The sequence below is a fragment of the Staurois parvus genome, unplaced genomic scaffold (genome assembly GCF_062004578.1).
Source record: "Staurois parvus isolate SC_StPar_1 unplaced genomic scaffold, SC_StPar_1.0 ptg000691l, whole genome shotgun sequence".
NCBI lineage: Eukaryota > Metazoa > Chordata > Amphibia > Anura > Ranidae > Staurois > Staurois parvus.
The window spans coordinates 922501-937500 of NW_028318487.1; the positions used below are offsets into that span (position 1 = coordinate 922501).

The 15000-nt window shown below is 48.2% G+C and overlaps 18 non-coding genes across 18 annotated transcripts in view; 8 read left to right on the forward strand and 10 right to left on the reverse strand.

The window, feature by feature from the left end:
- Positions 1 to 362: 362 nt before the first annotated feature.
- Positions 363 to 472, reverse strand: TRNAL-CAA (transfer RNA leucine (anticodon CAA)). The gene is made up of 2 exons: positions 435 to 472; positions 363 to 408 (listed from the first exon to the last, which is right to left on the reverse strand). It is a non-coding gene; the product is annotated as a tRNA-Leu (tRNA).
- A 1213-nt stretch (positions 473 to 1685) lies between these two features.
- Positions 1686 to 1795, reverse strand: TRNAL-CAA (transfer RNA leucine (anticodon CAA)). Its single transcript has 2 exons — positions 1758 to 1795; positions 1686 to 1731 (listed from the first exon to the last, which is right to left on the reverse strand). It is a non-coding gene; the product is annotated as a tRNA-Leu (tRNA).
- A 274-nt stretch (positions 1796 to 2069) lies between these two features.
- On the forward strand, positions 2070 to 2142 carry TRNAR-UCG (transfer RNA arginine (anticodon UCG)). The gene has a single exon. It is a non-coding gene; the product is annotated as a tRNA-Arg (tRNA).
- Positions 2143 to 3008: 866 nt separating this feature from the next.
- TRNAL-CAA (transfer RNA leucine (anticodon CAA)) lies at positions 3009 to 3118 on the reverse strand. Its single transcript has 2 exons — positions 3081 to 3118; positions 3009 to 3054 (listed from the first exon to the last, which is right to left on the reverse strand). It is a non-coding gene; the product is annotated as a tRNA-Leu (tRNA).
- Positions 3119 to 3392: 274 nt separating this feature from the next.
- TRNAR-UCG (transfer RNA arginine (anticodon UCG)) lies at positions 3393 to 3465 on the forward strand. The gene has a single exon. It is a non-coding gene; the product is annotated as a tRNA-Arg (tRNA).
- An 866-nt stretch (positions 3466 to 4331) lies between these two features.
- TRNAL-CAA (transfer RNA leucine (anticodon CAA)) lies at positions 4332 to 4441 on the reverse strand. The gene is made up of 2 exons: positions 4404 to 4441; positions 4332 to 4377 (listed from the first exon to the last, which is right to left on the reverse strand). It is a non-coding gene; the product is annotated as a tRNA-Leu (tRNA).
- A 274-nt stretch (positions 4442 to 4715) lies between these two features.
- TRNAR-UCG (transfer RNA arginine (anticodon UCG)) lies at positions 4716 to 4788 on the forward strand. Its single transcript has one exon. It is a non-coding gene; the product is annotated as a tRNA-Arg (tRNA).
- Positions 4789 to 6039: 1251 nt separating this feature from the next.
- Positions 6040 to 6112, forward strand: TRNAR-UCG (transfer RNA arginine (anticodon UCG)). Its single transcript has one exon. It is a non-coding gene; the product is annotated as a tRNA-Arg (tRNA).
- An 866-nt stretch (positions 6113 to 6978) lies between these two features.
- On the reverse strand, positions 6979 to 7088 carry TRNAL-CAA (transfer RNA leucine (anticodon CAA)). Its single transcript has 2 exons — positions 7051 to 7088; positions 6979 to 7024 (listed from the first exon to the last, which is right to left on the reverse strand). It is a non-coding gene; the product is annotated as a tRNA-Leu (tRNA).
- Positions 7089 to 7362: 274 nt separating this feature from the next.
- TRNAR-UCG (transfer RNA arginine (anticodon UCG)) lies at positions 7363 to 7435 on the forward strand. The gene has a single exon. It is a non-coding gene; the product is annotated as a tRNA-Arg (tRNA).
- Positions 7436 to 8301: 866 nt separating this feature from the next.
- TRNAL-CAA (transfer RNA leucine (anticodon CAA)) lies at positions 8302 to 8411 on the reverse strand. Its single transcript has 2 exons — positions 8374 to 8411; positions 8302 to 8347 (listed from the first exon to the last, which is right to left on the reverse strand). It is a non-coding gene; the product is annotated as a tRNA-Leu (tRNA).
- A 274-nt stretch (positions 8412 to 8685) lies between these two features.
- On the forward strand, positions 8686 to 8758 carry TRNAR-UCG (transfer RNA arginine (anticodon UCG)). The gene has a single exon. It is a non-coding gene; the product is annotated as a tRNA-Arg (tRNA).
- An 866-nt stretch (positions 8759 to 9624) lies between these two features.
- Positions 9625 to 9734, reverse strand: TRNAL-CAA (transfer RNA leucine (anticodon CAA)). Its single transcript has 2 exons — positions 9697 to 9734; positions 9625 to 9670 (listed from the first exon to the last, which is right to left on the reverse strand). It is a non-coding gene; the product is annotated as a tRNA-Leu (tRNA).
- Positions 9735 to 10947: 1213 nt separating this feature from the next.
- On the reverse strand, positions 10948 to 11057 carry TRNAL-CAA (transfer RNA leucine (anticodon CAA)). The gene is made up of 2 exons: positions 11020 to 11057; positions 10948 to 10993 (listed from the first exon to the last, which is right to left on the reverse strand). It is a non-coding gene; the product is annotated as a tRNA-Leu (tRNA).
- A 1213-nt stretch (positions 11058 to 12270) lies between these two features.
- TRNAL-CAA (transfer RNA leucine (anticodon CAA)) lies at positions 12271 to 12380 on the reverse strand. The gene is made up of 2 exons: positions 12343 to 12380; positions 12271 to 12316 (listed from the first exon to the last, which is right to left on the reverse strand). It is a non-coding gene; the product is annotated as a tRNA-Leu (tRNA).
- A 274-nt stretch (positions 12381 to 12654) lies between these two features.
- Positions 12655 to 12727, forward strand: TRNAR-UCG (transfer RNA arginine (anticodon UCG)). The gene has a single exon. It is a non-coding gene; the product is annotated as a tRNA-Arg (tRNA).
- A 1250-nt stretch (positions 12728 to 13977) lies between these two features.
- TRNAR-UCG (transfer RNA arginine (anticodon UCG)) lies at positions 13978 to 14050 on the forward strand. Its single transcript has one exon. It is a non-coding gene; the product is annotated as a tRNA-Arg (tRNA).
- Positions 14051 to 14916: 866 nt separating this feature from the next.
- The window catches only part of TRNAL-CAA (transfer RNA leucine (anticodon CAA)), a 110-nt gene continuing 26 nt past the window's right edge, over positions 14917 to 15000 (reverse strand). Inside the window, exons 1-2 of the tRNA in view lie at positions 14989 to 15000; positions 14917 to 14962 (exon numbers count right to left, since the gene is read on the reverse strand). The exon at positions 14989 to 15000 is cut by the window's right edge and continues 26 nt beyond it. This is a non-coding gene — a tRNA (tRNA-Leu). The remainder of the gene's footprint in view (positions 14963 to 14988) is intronic.

Below are 15000 nucleotides of genomic sequence, written 5' to 3' on the forward strand. Positions count from 1 at the left end.
CATCAATACATGCCATTGCCAGCAGGGTTGCTATGTCTCCCAGCATAGTCTCACGAGCGTGGAGGAGATTCCGGGAGAAAGGCAGTTAATCTAGGAGAGCTGGAGAGGGCCGTGGAAGGTCCTTAAGCCATCAGCAGGACCGGTATCTGCTTCTTTGTGCAAGGAGGAACAGGATGAGCACTGGCAGAGGCAGAGAAGATGATCTCCAGCATGTAAGTCCAGATATCCAGCATGCCACGTTTGTCCATTGAGATGTGACGTGCTTTAAAAGTGTTCCTTTCCTTGTTTTGAGCAGTGTTGTTTCTGTGGTAGCCCCGAAAAGCTGAGCGGTTGCGGTGGTTGTAGAGGAAAGTAAATGTGATTGTCAGAAGTGGGATTTGAACCCACGCCTCCATTTGGAGACCGGAACACACACGCAATGTGAAGAGGGAACTCTTGAGTCTGGCGCCTTAGACCACTCGGCCATCCTGACAAGAGACACCAACTTCCCTGTCCTTCCTCTTGAAATGTCCTCTACACGTGGGGCTCTAGGAATCACTTAGCAACATGAAGGGGCTGTATTAACCCTGTGCACCTAGGACCTCTTGCAAATGACCTTCCTAAAGCATGACCTTGGCACCAAGTCAAAATTTTCACATCTTGTCTAGCAAATCCACTGGAGCAAAGCGAGTATTGGAAAAGGTCAGAGGTCAACCTTAACCGGTGGCCTAGTCCACATGCCACAAAGTTGAGCAAGAGCTGCGGCAGACCGCTTGGCCTAATGGATAAGGCGTCTGACTTCGGATCAGAAGATTGAGGGTTCAAGTCCCTTCGTGGTCGGTGTCTTTGTTGCTCTTCAATTCCACTGGCCCTTACTTGTGAAATTCTCACTCCATTTATTCTTGGCCCAAGCACAAGTGTCACATTTAACAGCATGGCCTGGCAAAGCTCTCACAACTCTCTGATCTTCATGAACCCTGCTCCAAAAAATTCAAGGAAGACTTTTTACTCAGAGTATAGTATCAAGTCAATGAAACTCCAGGGCTATTGATCTGGTCAGTTAAGTAGCACAGGGCTTTGTTAATCACTTTCAGCTGCTTTGGTGTTAATGAAATCAACAACAGGTGCACTGGACGGGCAACAATGAGATGACCCCCAAAAGAGAAATGGTTTTACAGGCGGAGGCCACTGACATACAGTTTTTTCCCTGCTCATCTTTTTATTTTTCAGAGCGTTTTTCACTAGTTTTGCATTTGGCTAGCGTCCGTGTCACTACTGGTAGCATGAGGCGATCCCTGGACCCTACAGAGGTTGCACAGGCAGTCTAACTCCTCCAGCATGGCACATCAATACATGCCATTGCCAGCAGGGTTGCTATGTCTCCCAGCATAGTCTCACGAGCGTGGAGGAGATTCCGGGAGACAGGCAGTTAATCTAGGAGAGCTGGACAGGGCCGTGGAAGGTCCTTAAGCCATCAGCAGGACCGGTATCTGCTTCTTTGTGCAAGGAGGAACAGGATGAGCACTGGCAGAGGCAGAGAAGATGATCTCCAGCATGTAAGTCCAGATATCCAGCATGCCACGTTTGTCCATTGAGATGTGACGTGCTTTAAAAGTGTTCCTTTCCTTGTTTTGAGCAGTGTTGTTTCTGTGGTAGCCCCGAAAAGCTGAGCGGTTGCGGTGGTTGTAGAGGAAAGTAAATGCGATTGTCAGAAGTGGGATTTGAACCCACGCCTCCATTTGGAGACCAGAACACACACGCAATGTGAAGAGGGAACTCTTGAGTCTGGCGCCTTAGACCACTCGGCCATCCTGACAAGAGACACCGACTTCCCTGTCCTTCCTCTTGAAATGTCCTCTACACGTGGGGCTCTAGGAATCACTTAGCAACATGAAGGGGCTGTATTAACCCTGTGCACCTAGGACCTCTTGCAAATGACCTTCCTAAAGCATGACCTTGGCACCAAGTCAAAATTTTCACATCTTGTCTAGCAAATCCACTGGAGCAAAGCGAGTATTGGAAAAGGTCAGAGGTCAACCTTAACCGGTGGCCTAGTCCGCATGCCACAAAGTTGAGCAAGAGCTGCGGCAGACCGCGTGGCCTAATGGATAAGGCGTCTGACTTCGGATCAGAAGATTGAGGGTTCAAGTCCCTTCGTGGTCGGTGTCTTTGTTGCTCTTCAATTCCACTGGCCCTTACTTGTGAAATTCTCACTCCATTTATTCTTGGCCCAAGCACAAGTGTCACATTTAACAGCATGGCCTGGCAAAGCTCTCACAACTCTCTGATCTTCATGAATCCTGCTCCAAAAAATTCAAGGAAGACTTTTTACTCAGAGTATAGTATCAAGTCAATGAAACTCCAGGGCTATTGATCTGGTCAGTTAAGTAGCACAGGGCTTTGTTAATCACTTTCAGCTGCTTTGGTGTTAATGAAATCAACAACAGGTGCACTGGACGGGCAACAATGAGATGACCCCCAAAAGAGAAATGGTTTTACAGGCGGAGGCCACTGACATACAGTTTTTTCCCTGCTCATCTTTTTATTTTTCAGAGCGTTTTTCACTAGTTTTGCATTTGGCTAGCGTCCGTGTCACTACTGGTAGCATGAGGCGATCCCTGGACCCTACAGAGGTTGCACAGGCAGTCTAACTCCTCCAGCATGGCACATCAATACATGCCATTGCCAGCAGGGTTGCTATGTCTCCCAGCATAGTCTCACGAGCGTGGAGGAGATTCCGGGAGAAAGGCAGTTAATCTAGGAGAGCTGGACAGGGCCGTGGAAGGTCCTTAAGCCATCAGCAGGAGCGGTATCTGCTTCTTTGTGCAAGGAGGAACAGGATGAGCACTGGCAGAGGCAGAGAAGATGATCTCCAGCATGTAAGTCCAGATATCCAGCATGCCACGTTTGTCCATTGAGATGTGACGTGCTTTAAAAGTGTTCCTTTCCTTGTTTTGAGCAGTGTTGTTTCTGTGGTAGCCCCGAAAAGCTGAGCGGTTGCGGTGGTTGTAGAGGAAAGTAAATGCGATTGTCAGAAGTGGGATTTGAACCCACGCCTCCATTTGGAGACCAGAACACACACACAATGTGAAGAGGGAACTCTTGAGTCTGGCGCCTTAGACCACTCGGCCATCCTGACAAGAGACGCCGACTTCCCTGTCCTTCCTCTTGAAATGTCCTCTACACGTGGGGCTCTAGGAATCACTTAGCAACATGAAGGGGCTGTATTAACCCTGTGCACCAAGGACCTCTTGCAAATGAGCTTCCTAAAGCATGACCTTGGCACCAAGTCAAAATTTTTACATCTTGTCTAGCAAATCCACTGGAGCAAAGCGAGTATTGGAAAAGGTCAGAGGTCAACCTTAACCGGTGGCCTAGTCCGCATGCCACAAAGTTGAGCAAGAGCTGCGGCAGACCGCGTGGCCTAATGGATAAGGCGTCTGACTTCGGATCAGAAGATTGAGGGTTCAAGTTCCTTCGTGGTCGGTGTCTTTGTTGCTCTTCAATTCCACTGGCCCTTACTTGTGAAATTCTCACTCCATTTATTCTTGGCCCAAGCACAAGTGTCACATTTAACAGCATGGCCTGGCAAAGCTCTCACAACTCTCTGATCTTCATGAACCCTGCTCCAAAAAATTCAAGGAAGACTTTTTACTCAGAGTATAGTATCAAGTCAATGAAACTCCAGGGCTATTGATCTGGTCAGTTAAGTAGCACAGGGCTTTGTTAATCACTTTCAGCTGCTTTGGTGTTAATGAAATCAACAACAGGTGCACAGGACGCTCAACAATGAGATGACCCCCAAAAGAGAAATGGTTTTACAGGCGGAGGCCACTGACATACAGTTTTTTCCCTGCTCATCTTTTTATTTTTCAGAGCGTTTTTCACTAGTTTTGCATTTGGCTAGCGTCCGTGTCACTACTGGTAGCATGAGGCGATCCCTGGACCCTACAGAGGTTGCACAGGCAGTCTAACTCCTCCAGCATGGCACATCAATACATGCCATTGCCAGCAGGGTTGCTATGTCTCCCAGCATAGTCTCACGAGCGTGGAGGAGATTCCGGGAGACAGGCAGTTAATCTAGGAGAGCTGGACAGGGCCGTGGAAGGTCCTTAAGCCATCAGCAGGACCGGTATCTGCTTCTTTGTGCAAGGAGGAACAGGATGAGCACTGGCAGAGGCAGAGAAGATGATCTCCAGCATGTAAGTCCAGATATCCAGCATGCCACGTTTGTCCATTGAGATGTGACGTGCTTTAAAAGTGTTCCTTTCCTTGTTTTGAGCAGTGTTGTTTCTGTGGTAGCCCCGAAAAGCTGAGCAGTTGCAGTGGTTGTAGAGGAAAGTAAATGTGATTGTCAGAAGTGGGATTTGAACCCACGCCTCCATTTGGAGACCAGAATACACACGCAATGTGAAGAGGGAACTCTTGAGTCTGGCGCCTTAGACCACTCGGCCATCCTGACAAGAGACACCGACTTCCCTGTCCTTCCTCTTGAAATGTCCTCTACACGTGGGGCTCTAGGAATCACTTAGCAACATGAAGGGGCTGTATTAACCCTGTGCACCTAGGACCTCTTGCAAATGACCTTCCTAAAGCATGACCTTGGCACCAAGTCAAAATTTTCACATCTTGTCTAGCAAATCCACTGGAGCAAAGCGAGTATTGGAAAAGGTCAGAGGTCAACCTTAACCGGTGGCCTAGTCCGCATGCCACAAAGTTGAGCAAGAGCTGCGGCAGACCGCGTGGCTTAATGGATAAGGCGTCTGACTTCGGATCAGAAGATTGAGGGTTCAAGTCCCTTCGTGGTCGGTGTCTTTGTTGCTCTTCAATTCCACTGGCCCTTACTTGTGAAATTCTCACTCCATTTATTCTTGGCCCAAGCACAAGTGTCACATTTAACAGCATGGCCTGGCAAAGCTCTCACAACTCTCTGATCTTCATGAACCCTGCTCCAAAAAATTCAAGGAAGACTTTTTACTCAGAGTATAGTATCAAGTCAATGAAACTCCAGGGCTATTGATCTGGTCAGTTAAGTAGCACAGGGCTTTGTTAATCACTTTCAGCTGCTTTGGTGTTAATGAAATCAACAACAGGTGCACTGGACGGGCAACAATGAGATGACCCCCAAAAGAGAAATGGTTTTACAGGCGGAGGCCACTGACATACAGTTTTTTCCCTGCTCATCTTTTTATTTTTCAGAGCGTTTTTCACTAGTTTTGTATTTGGCTAGCGTCCGTGTCACTACTGGTAGCATGAGGCGATCCCTGGACCCTACAGAGGTTGCACAGGCAGTCTAACTCCTCCAGCATGGCACATCAATACATGCCATTGCCAGCAGGGTTGCTATGTCTCCCAGCATAGTCTCACGAGCGTGGAGGAGATTCCGGGAGAAAGGCAGTTAATCTAGGAGAGCTGGAGAGGGCCGTGGAAGGTCCTTAAGCCATCAGCAGGACCGGTATCTGCTTCTTTGTGCAAGGAGGAACAGGATGAGCACTGGCAGAGGCAGAGAAGATGATCTCCAGCATGTAAGTCCAGATATCCAGCATGCCACGTTTGTCCATTGAGATGTGACGTGCTTTAAAAGTGTTCCTTTCCTTGTTTTGAGCAGTGTTGTTTCTGTGGTAGCCCCGAAAAGCTGAGCGGTTGCGGTGGTTGTAGAGGAAAGTAAATGTGATTGTCAGAAGTGGGATTTGAACCCACGCCTCCATTTGGAGACCGGAACACACACGCAATGTGAAGAAGGGAACTCTTGAGTCTGGCGCCTTAGACCACTCAGCCATCCTGACAAGAGACACCGACTTTCCTGTCCTTCCTCTTGAAATGTTCTCTACACATGGGGCTCTAGGAATCACTTAGCAACATGAAGGGGCTGTATTAACCCTGTGCACCTAGGACCTCTTGCAAATGACCTTCCTAAAGCATGACCTTGGCACTAAGTCAAACTTTTCACATCTTGTCTAGCAAATCCACTGGAGCAAAGCGAGTATTGGAAAAGGTCAGAGGTCAACCTTAACCGGTGGCCTAGTCCGCATGCCACAAAGTTGAGCAAGAGCTGCGGCAGACCGCGTGGCCTAATGGATAAGGCGTCTGACTTCGGATCAGAAGATTGAGGGTTCAAGTCCCTTCGTGGTCGGTGTCTTTGTTGCTCTTCAATTCCACTGGCCCTTACTTGTGAAATTCTCACTCCATTTATTCTTGGCCCAAGCACAAGTGTCACATTTAACAGCATGGCCTGGCAAAGCTCTCACAACTCTCTGATCTTCATGAACCCTGCTCCAAAAAATTCAAGGAAGACTTTTTACTCAGAGTATAGTATCAAGTCAATGAAACTCCAGGGCTATTAATCTGGTCAGTTAAGTAGCACAGGGCTTTGTTAATCACTTTCAGCTGCTTTGGTGTTAATGAAATCAACAACAGGTGCACTGGACGGGCAACAATGAGATGACCCCCAAAAGAGAAATGGTTTTACAGGCGGAGGCCACTGACATACAGTTTTTTCCCTGCTCATCTTTTTATTTTTCAGAGCGTTTTTCACTAGTTTTGCATTTGGCTAGCGTCCGTGTCACTACTGGTAGCATGAGGCGATCCCTGGACCCTACAGAGGTTGCACAGGCAGTCTAACTCCTCCAGCATGGCACATCAATACATGCCATTGCCAGCAGGGTTGCTATGTCTCCCAGCATAGTCTCACGAGCGTGGAGGAGATTCCGGGAGAAAGGCAGTTAATCTAGGAGAGCTGGACAGGGCCGTGGAAGGTCCTTAAGCCATCAGCAGGACCGGTATCTGCTTCTTTGTGCAAGGAGGAACAGGATGAGCACTGGCAGAGGCAGAGAAGATGATCTCCAGCATGTAAGTCCAGATATCCAGCATGCCACGTTTGTCCATTGAGATGTGACGTGCTTTAAAAGTGTTCCTTTCCTTGTTTTGAGCAGTGTTGTTTCTGTGGTAGCCCCGAAAAGCTGAGCGGTTGCGGTGGTTGTAGAGGAAAGTAAATGCGATTGTCAGAAGTGGGATTTGAACCCACGCCTCCATTTGGAGACCAGAACACACACGCAATGTGAAGAGGGAACTCTTGAGTCTGGCGCCTTAGACCACTCGGCCATCCTGACAAGAGACACCAACTTCCCTGTCCTTCCTCTTGAAATGTCCTCTACACGTGGGGCTCTAGGAATCACTTAGCAACATGAAGGGGCTGTATTAACCCTGTGCACCTAGGACCTCTTGCAAATGAGCTTCCTAAAGCATGACCTTGGCACCAAGTCAAAATTTTCACATCTTGTCTAGCAAATCCACTGGAGCAAAGCGAGTATTGGAAAAGGTCAGAGGTCAACCTTAACCGGTGGCCTAGTCCGCATGCCACAAAGTTGAGCAAGAGCTGCGGCAGACCGCGTGGCCTAATGGATAAGGCGTCTGACTTCGGATCAGAAGATTGAGGGTTCAAGTCCCTTCGTGGTCGGTGTCTTTGTTGCTCTTCAATTCCACTGGCCCTTACTTGTGAAATTCTCACTCCATTTATTCTTGGCCCAAGCACAAGTGTCACATTTAACAGCATGGCCTGGCAAAGCTCTCACAACTCTCTGATCTTCATGAACCCTGCTCCAAAAAATTCAAGGAAGACTTTTTACTCAGAGTATAGTATCAAGTCAATGAAACTCCAGGGCTATTGATCTGGTCAGTTAAGTAGCACAGGGCTTTGTTAATCACTTTCAGCTGCTTTGGTGTTAATGAAATCAACAACAGGTGCACTGGACGGGCAACAATGAGATGACCCCCAAAAGAGAAATGGTTTTACAGGCGGAGGCCACTGACATACAGTTTTTTCCCTGCTCATCTTTTTATTTTTCAGAGCGTTTTTCACTAGTTTTGCATTTGGCTAGCGTCCGTGTCACTACTGGTAGCATGAGGCGATCCCTGGACCCTACAGAGGTTGCACAGGCAGTCTAACTCCTCCAGCATGGCACATCAATACATGCCATTGCCAGCAGGGTTGCTATGTCTCCCAGCATAGTCTCACGAGCGTGGAGGAGATTCCGGGAGACAGGCAGTTAATCTAGGAGAGCTGGACAGGGCCGTGGAAGGTCCTTAAGCCATCAGCAGGACCGGTATCTGCTTCTTTGTGCAAGGAGGAACAGGATGAGCACTGGCAGAGGCAGAGAAGATGATCTCCAGCATGTAAGTCCAGATATCCAGCATGCCACGTTTGTCCATTGAGATGTGACGTGCTTTAAAAGTGTTCCTTTCCTTGTTTTGAGCAGCGTTGTTTCTGTGGTAGCCCCGAAAAGCTGAGCGGTTGCGGTGGTTGTAGAGGAAAGTAAATGTGATTGTCAGAAGTGGGATTTGAACCCACGCCTCCATTTGGAGACCAGAACACACACACAATGTGAAGAGAGAACTCTTGAGTCTGGCGCCTTAGACCACTCGGCCATCCTGACAAGAGACACCGACTTCCCTGTCCTTCCTCTTGAAATGTCCTCTACACGTGGGGCTCTAGGAATCACTTAGCAACATGAAGGGGCTGTATTAACCCTGTGCACCTAGGACCTCTTGCAAATGACCTTCCTAAAGCATGACCTTGGCACCAAGTCAAAATTTTCACATCTTGTCTAGCAAATCCACTGGAGCAAAGCGAGTATTGGAAAAGGTCAGAGGTCAACCTTAACCGGTGGCCTAGTCCGCATGCCACAAAGTTGAGCAAGAGCTGCGGCAGACCGCGTGGCCTAATGGATAAGGCATCTGACTTCGGATCAGAAGATTGAGGGTTCAAGTCCCTTCGTGGTCGGTGTCTTTGTTGCTCTTCAATTCCACTGGCCCTTACTTGTGAAATTCTCACTCCATTTATTCTTGGCCCAAGCACAAGTGTCACATTTAACAGCATGGCCTGGCAAAGCTCTCACAACTCTCTGATCTTCATGAACCCTGCTCCAAAAAATTCAAGGAAGACTTTTTACTCAGAGTATAGTATCAAGTCAATGAAACTCCAGGGCTATTGATCTGGTCAGTTAAGTAGCACAGGGCTTTGTTAATCACTTTCAGCTGCTTTGGTGTTAATGAAATCAACAACAGGTGCACTGCACGGGCAACAATGAGATGACCCCCAAAAGAGAAATGGTTTTACAGGCGGAGGCCACTGACATACAGTTTTTTCCCTGCTCATCTTTTTATTTTTCAGAGCGTTTTTCACTAGTTTTGTATTTGGCTAGCGTCCGTGTCACTACTGGTAGCATGAGGCGATCCCTGGACCCTACAGAGGTTGCACAGGCAGTCTAACTCCTCCAGCATGGCACATCAATACATGCCATTGCCAGCAGGGTTGCTATGTCTCCCAGCATAGTCTCACGAGCGTGGAGGAGATTCCGGGAGAAAGGCAGTTAATCTAGGAGAGCTGGAGAGGGCCGTGGAAGGTCCTTAAGCCATCAGCAGGACCGGTATCTGCTTCTTTGTGCAAGGAGGAACAGGATGAGCACTGGCAGAGGCAGAGAAGATGATCTCCAGCATGTAAGTCCAGATATCCAGCATGCCACGTTTGTCCATTGAGATGTGACGTGCTTTAAAAGTGTTCCTTTCCTTGTTTTGAGCAGTGTTGTTTCTGTGGTAGCCCCGAAAAGCTGAGCGGTTGCGGTGGTTGTAGAGGAAAGTAAATGTGATTGTCAGAAGTGGGATTTGAACCCACGCCTCCATTTGGAGACCGGAACACACACGCAATGTGAAGAGGGAACTCTTGAGTCTGGTGCCTTAGACCACTCGGCCATCCTGACAAGAGACACCAACTTCCCTGTCCTTCCTCTTGAAATGTCCTCTACACGTGGGGCTCTAGGAATCACTTAGCAACATGAAGGGGCTGTATTAACCCTGTGCACCTAGGACCTCTTGCAAATGACCTTCCTAAAGCATGACCTTGGCACCAAGTCAAAATTTTCACATCTTGTCTAGCAAATCCACTGGAGCAAAGCGAGTATTGGAAAAGGTCAGAGGTCAACCTTAACCGGTGGCCTAGTCCGCATGCCACAAAGTTGAGCAAGAGCTGCGGCAGACCGCTTGGCCTAATGGATAAGGCGTCTGACTTCGGATCAGAAGATTGAGGGTTCAAGTCCCTTCGTGGTCGGTGTCTTTGTTGCTCTTCAATTCCACTGGCCCTTACTTGTGAAATTCTCACTCCATTTATTCTTGGCCCAAGCACAAGTGTCACATTTAACAGCATGGCCTGGCAAAGCTCTCACAACTCTCTGATCTTCATGAACCCTGCTCCAAAAAATTCAAGGAAGACTTTTTACTCAGAGTATAGTATCAAGTCAATGAAACTCCAGGGCTATTGATCTGGTCAGTTAAGTAGCACAGGGCTTTGTTAATCACTTTCAGCTGCTTTGGTGTTAATGAAATCAACAACAGGTGCACTGGACGGGCAACAATGAGATGACCCCCAAAAGAGAAATGGTTTTACAGGCGGAGGCCACTGACATACAGTTTTTTCCCTGCTCATCTTTTTATTTTTCAGAGCGTTTTTCACTAGTTTTGCATTTGGCTAGCGTCCGTGTCACTACTGGTAGCATGAGGCGATCCCTGGACCCTACAGAGGTTGCACAGGCAGTCTAACTCCTCCAGCATGGCACATCAATACATGCCATTGCCAGCAGGGTTGCTATGTCTCCCAGCATAGTCTCACGAGCGTGGAGGAGATTCCGGGAGACAGGCAGTTAATCTAGGAGAGCTGGACAGGGCCGTGGAAGGTCCTTAAGCCATCAGCAGGACCGGTATCTGCTTCTTTGTGCAAGGAGGAACAGGATGAGCACTGGCAGAGGCAGAGAAGATGATCTCCAGCATGTAAGTCCAGATATCCAGCATGCCACGTTTGTCCATTGAGATGTGACGTGCTTTAAAAGTGTTCCTTTCCTTGTTTTGAGCAGTGTTGTTTCTGTGGTAGCCCCGAAAAGCTGAGCGGTTGCGGTGGTTGTAGAGGAAAGTAAATGCGATTGTCAGAAGTGGGATTTGAACCCACGCCTCCATTTGGAGACCAGAACACACACGCAATGTGAAGAGGGAACTCTTGAGTCTGGCGCCTTAGACCACTCGGCCATCCTGACAAGAGACACCGACTTCCCTGTCCTTCCTCTTGAAATGTCCTCTACACGTGGGGCTCTAGGAATCACTTAGCAACATGAAGGGGCTGTATTAACCCTGTGCACCTAGGACCTCTTGCAAATGACCTTCCTAAAGCATGACCTTGGCACCAAGTCAAAATTTTCACATCTTGTCTAGCAAATCCACTGGAGCAAAGCGAGTATTGGAAAAGGTCAGAGGTCAACCTTAACCGGTGGCCTAGTCCGCATGCCACAAAGTTGAGCAAGAGCTGCGGCAGACCGCGTGGCCTAATGGATAAGGCGTCTGACTTCGGATAAGAAGATTGAGGGTTCAAGTCCCTTCGTGGTCGGTGTCTTTGTTGCTCTTCAATTCCACTGGCCCTTACTTGTGAAATTCTCACTCCATTTATTCTTGGCCCAAGCACAAGTGTCACATTTAACAGCATGGCCTGGCAAAGCTCTCACAACTCTCTGATCTTCATGAATCCTGCTCCAAAAAATTCAAGGAAGACTTTTTACTCAGAGTATAGTATCAAGTCAATGAAACTCCAGGGCTATTGATCTGGTCAGTTAAGTAGCACAGGGCTTTGTTAATCACTTTCAGCTGCTTTGGTGTTAATGAAATCAACAACAGGTGCACTGGACGGGCAACAATGAGATGACCCCCAAAAGAGAAATGGTTTTACAGGCGGAGGCCACTGACATACAGTTTTTTCCCTGCTCATCTTTTTATTTTTCAGAGCGTTTTTCACTAGTTTTGCATTTGGCTAGCGTCCGTGTCACTACTGGTAGCATGAGGCGATCCCTGGACCCTACAGAGGTTGCACAGGCAGTCTAACTCCTCCAGCATGGCACATCAATACATGCCATTGCCAGCAGGGTTGCTATGTCTCCCAGCATAGTCTCACGAGCGTGGAGGAGATTCCGGGAGAAAGGCAGTTAATCTAGGAGAGCTGGACAGGGCCGTGGAAGGTCCTTAAGCCATCAGCAGGAGCGGTATCTGCTTCTTTGTGCAAGGAGGAACAGGATGAGCACTGGCAGAGGCAGAGAAGATGATCTCCAGCATGTAAGTCCAGATATCCAGCATGCCACGTTTGTCCATTGAGATGTGACGTGCTTTAAAAGTGTTCCTTTCCTTGTTTTGAGCAGTGTTGTTTCTGTGGTAGCCCCGAAAAGCTGAGCGGTTGCGGTGGTTGTAGAGGAAAGTAAATGCGATTGTCAGAAGTGGGATTTGAACCCACGCCTCCATTTGGAGACCAGAACACACACACAATGTGAAGAGGGAACTCTTGAGTCTGGCGCCTTAGACCACTCGGCCATCCTGACAAGAGACACCAACTTCCCTGTCCTTCCTCTTGAAATGTCCTCTACACGTGGGGCTCTAGGAATCACTTAGCAACATGAAGGGGCTGTATTAACCCTGTGCACCTAGGACCTCTTGCAAATGACCTTCCTAAAGCATGACCTTGGCACCAAGTCAAAATTTTCACATCTTGTCTAGCAAATCCACTGGAGCAAAGCGAGTATTGGAAAAGGTCAGAGGTCAACCTTAACCGGTGGCCTAGTCCGCATGCCACAAAGTTGAGCAAGAGCTGCGGCAGACCGCGTGGCCTAATGGATAAGGCGTCTGACTTCGGATCAGAAGATTGAGGGTTCAAGTCCCTTCGTGGTCGGTGTCTTTGTTGCTCTTCAATTCCACTGGCCCTTACTTGTGAAATTCTCACTCCATTTATTCTTGGCCCAAGCACAAGTGTCACATTTAACAGCATGGCCTGGCAAAGCTCTCACAACTCTCTGATCTTCATGAACCCTGCTCCAAAAAATTCAAGGAAGACTTTTTACTCAGAGTATAGTATCAAGTCAATGAAACTCCAGGGCTATTGATCTGGTCAGTTAAGTAGCACAGGGCTTTGTTAATCACTTTCAGCTGCTTTGGTGTTAATGAAATCAACAACAGGTGCACTGGACGGGCAACAATGAGATGACCCCCAAAAGAGAAATGGTTTTACAGGCGGAGGCCACTGACATACAGTTTTTTCCCTGCTCATCTTTTTATTTTTCAGAGCGTTTTTCACTAGTTTTGCATTTGGCTAGCGTCCGTGTCACTACTGGTAGCATGAGGCGATCCCTGGACCCTACAGAGGTTGCACAGGCAGTCTAACTCCTCCAGCATGGCACATCAATACATGCCATTGCCAGCAGGGTTGCTATGTCTCCCAGCATAGTCTCACGAGCGTGGAGGAGATTCCGGGAGACAGGCAGTTAATCTAGGAGAGCTGGACAGGGCCGTGGAAGGTCCTTAAGCCATCAGCAGGACCGGTATCTGCTTCTTTGTGCAAGGAGGAACAGGATGAGCACTGGCAGAGGCAGAGAAGATGATCTCCAGCATGTAAGTCCAGATATCCAGCATGCCACGTTTGTCCATTGAGATGTGACGTGCTTTAAAAGTGTTCCTTTCCTTGTTTTGAGCAGTGTTGTTTCTGTGGTAGCCCCGAAAAGCTAAGCGGTTGCGGTGGTTGTAGAGGAAAGTAAATGTGATTGTCAGAAGTGGGATTTGAACCCACGCCTCCATTTGGAGACCAGAACACAAACGCAATGTGAAGAGGGAACTCTTGAGTCTGGCGCCTTAGACCACTCGGCCATCCTGAAAAGAGACACCAACTTCCCTGTCCTTCCTCTTGAAATGTCCTCTACACGTGGGGCTCTAGGAATCACTTAGCAACATGAAGGGGCTGTATTAACCCTGTGCACCTAGGACCTCTTGCAAATGACCTTCCTAAAGCATGACCTTGGCACCAAGTCAAACTTTTCACATCTTGTCTAGCAAATCCACTGGAGCAAAGCGAGTATTGGAAAAGGTCAGAGGTCAACCTTAACCGGTGGCCTAGTCCGCATGCCACAAAGTTGAGCAAGAGCTGCGGCAGACCGCGTGGCCTAATGGATAAGGCGTCTGACTTCGGATCAGAAGATTGAGGGTTCAAGTCCCTTCGTGGTCGGTGTCTTTGTTGCTCTTCAATTCCACTGGCCCTTACTTGTGAAATTCTCACTCCATTTATTCTTGGCCCAAGCACAAGTGTCACATTTAACAGCATGGCCTGGCAAAGCTCTCACAACTCTCTGATCTTCATGAACCCTGCTCCAAAAAATTCAAGGAAGACTTTTTACTCAGAGTATAGTATCAAGTCAATGAAACTCCAGGGCTATTGATCTGGTCAGTTAAGTAGCACAGGGCTTTGTTAATCACTTTCAGCTGCTTTGGTGTTAATGAAATCAACAACAGGTGCACTGGACGGGCAACAATGAGATGACCCCCAAAAGAGAAATGGTTTTACAGGCGGAGGCCACTGACATACAGTTTTTTCCCTGCTCATCTTTTTATTTTTCAGAGCGTTTTTCACTAGTTTTGCATTTGGCTAGCGTCCGTGTCACTACTGGTAGCATGAGGCGATCCCTGGACCCTACAGAGGTTGCACAGGCAGTCTAACTCCTCCAGCATGGCACATCAATACATGCCATTGCCAGCAGGGTTGCTATGTCTCCCAGCATAGTCTCACGAGCGTGGAGGAGATTCCGGGAGACAGGCAGTTAATCTAGGAGAGCTGGACAGGGCCGTGGAAGGTCCTTAAGCCATCAGCAGGACCGGTATCTGCTTCTTTGTGCAAGGAGGAACAGGATGAGCACTGGCAGAGGCAGAGAAGATGATCTCCAGCATGTAAGTCCAGATATCCAGCATGCCACGTTTGTCCATTGAGATGTGACGTGCTTTAAAAGTGTTCCTTTCCTTGTTTTGAGCAGTGTTGTTTCTGTGGTAGCCCCGAAAAGCTGAGCAGTTGCAGTGGTTGTAGAGGAAAGTAAATGTGATTGTCAGAAGTGGGATTTGAACCCACGCCTCCATTTGGAGACCAGAATACACACGCAATGTGAAGAGAGAACTCTTGAGTCTGGC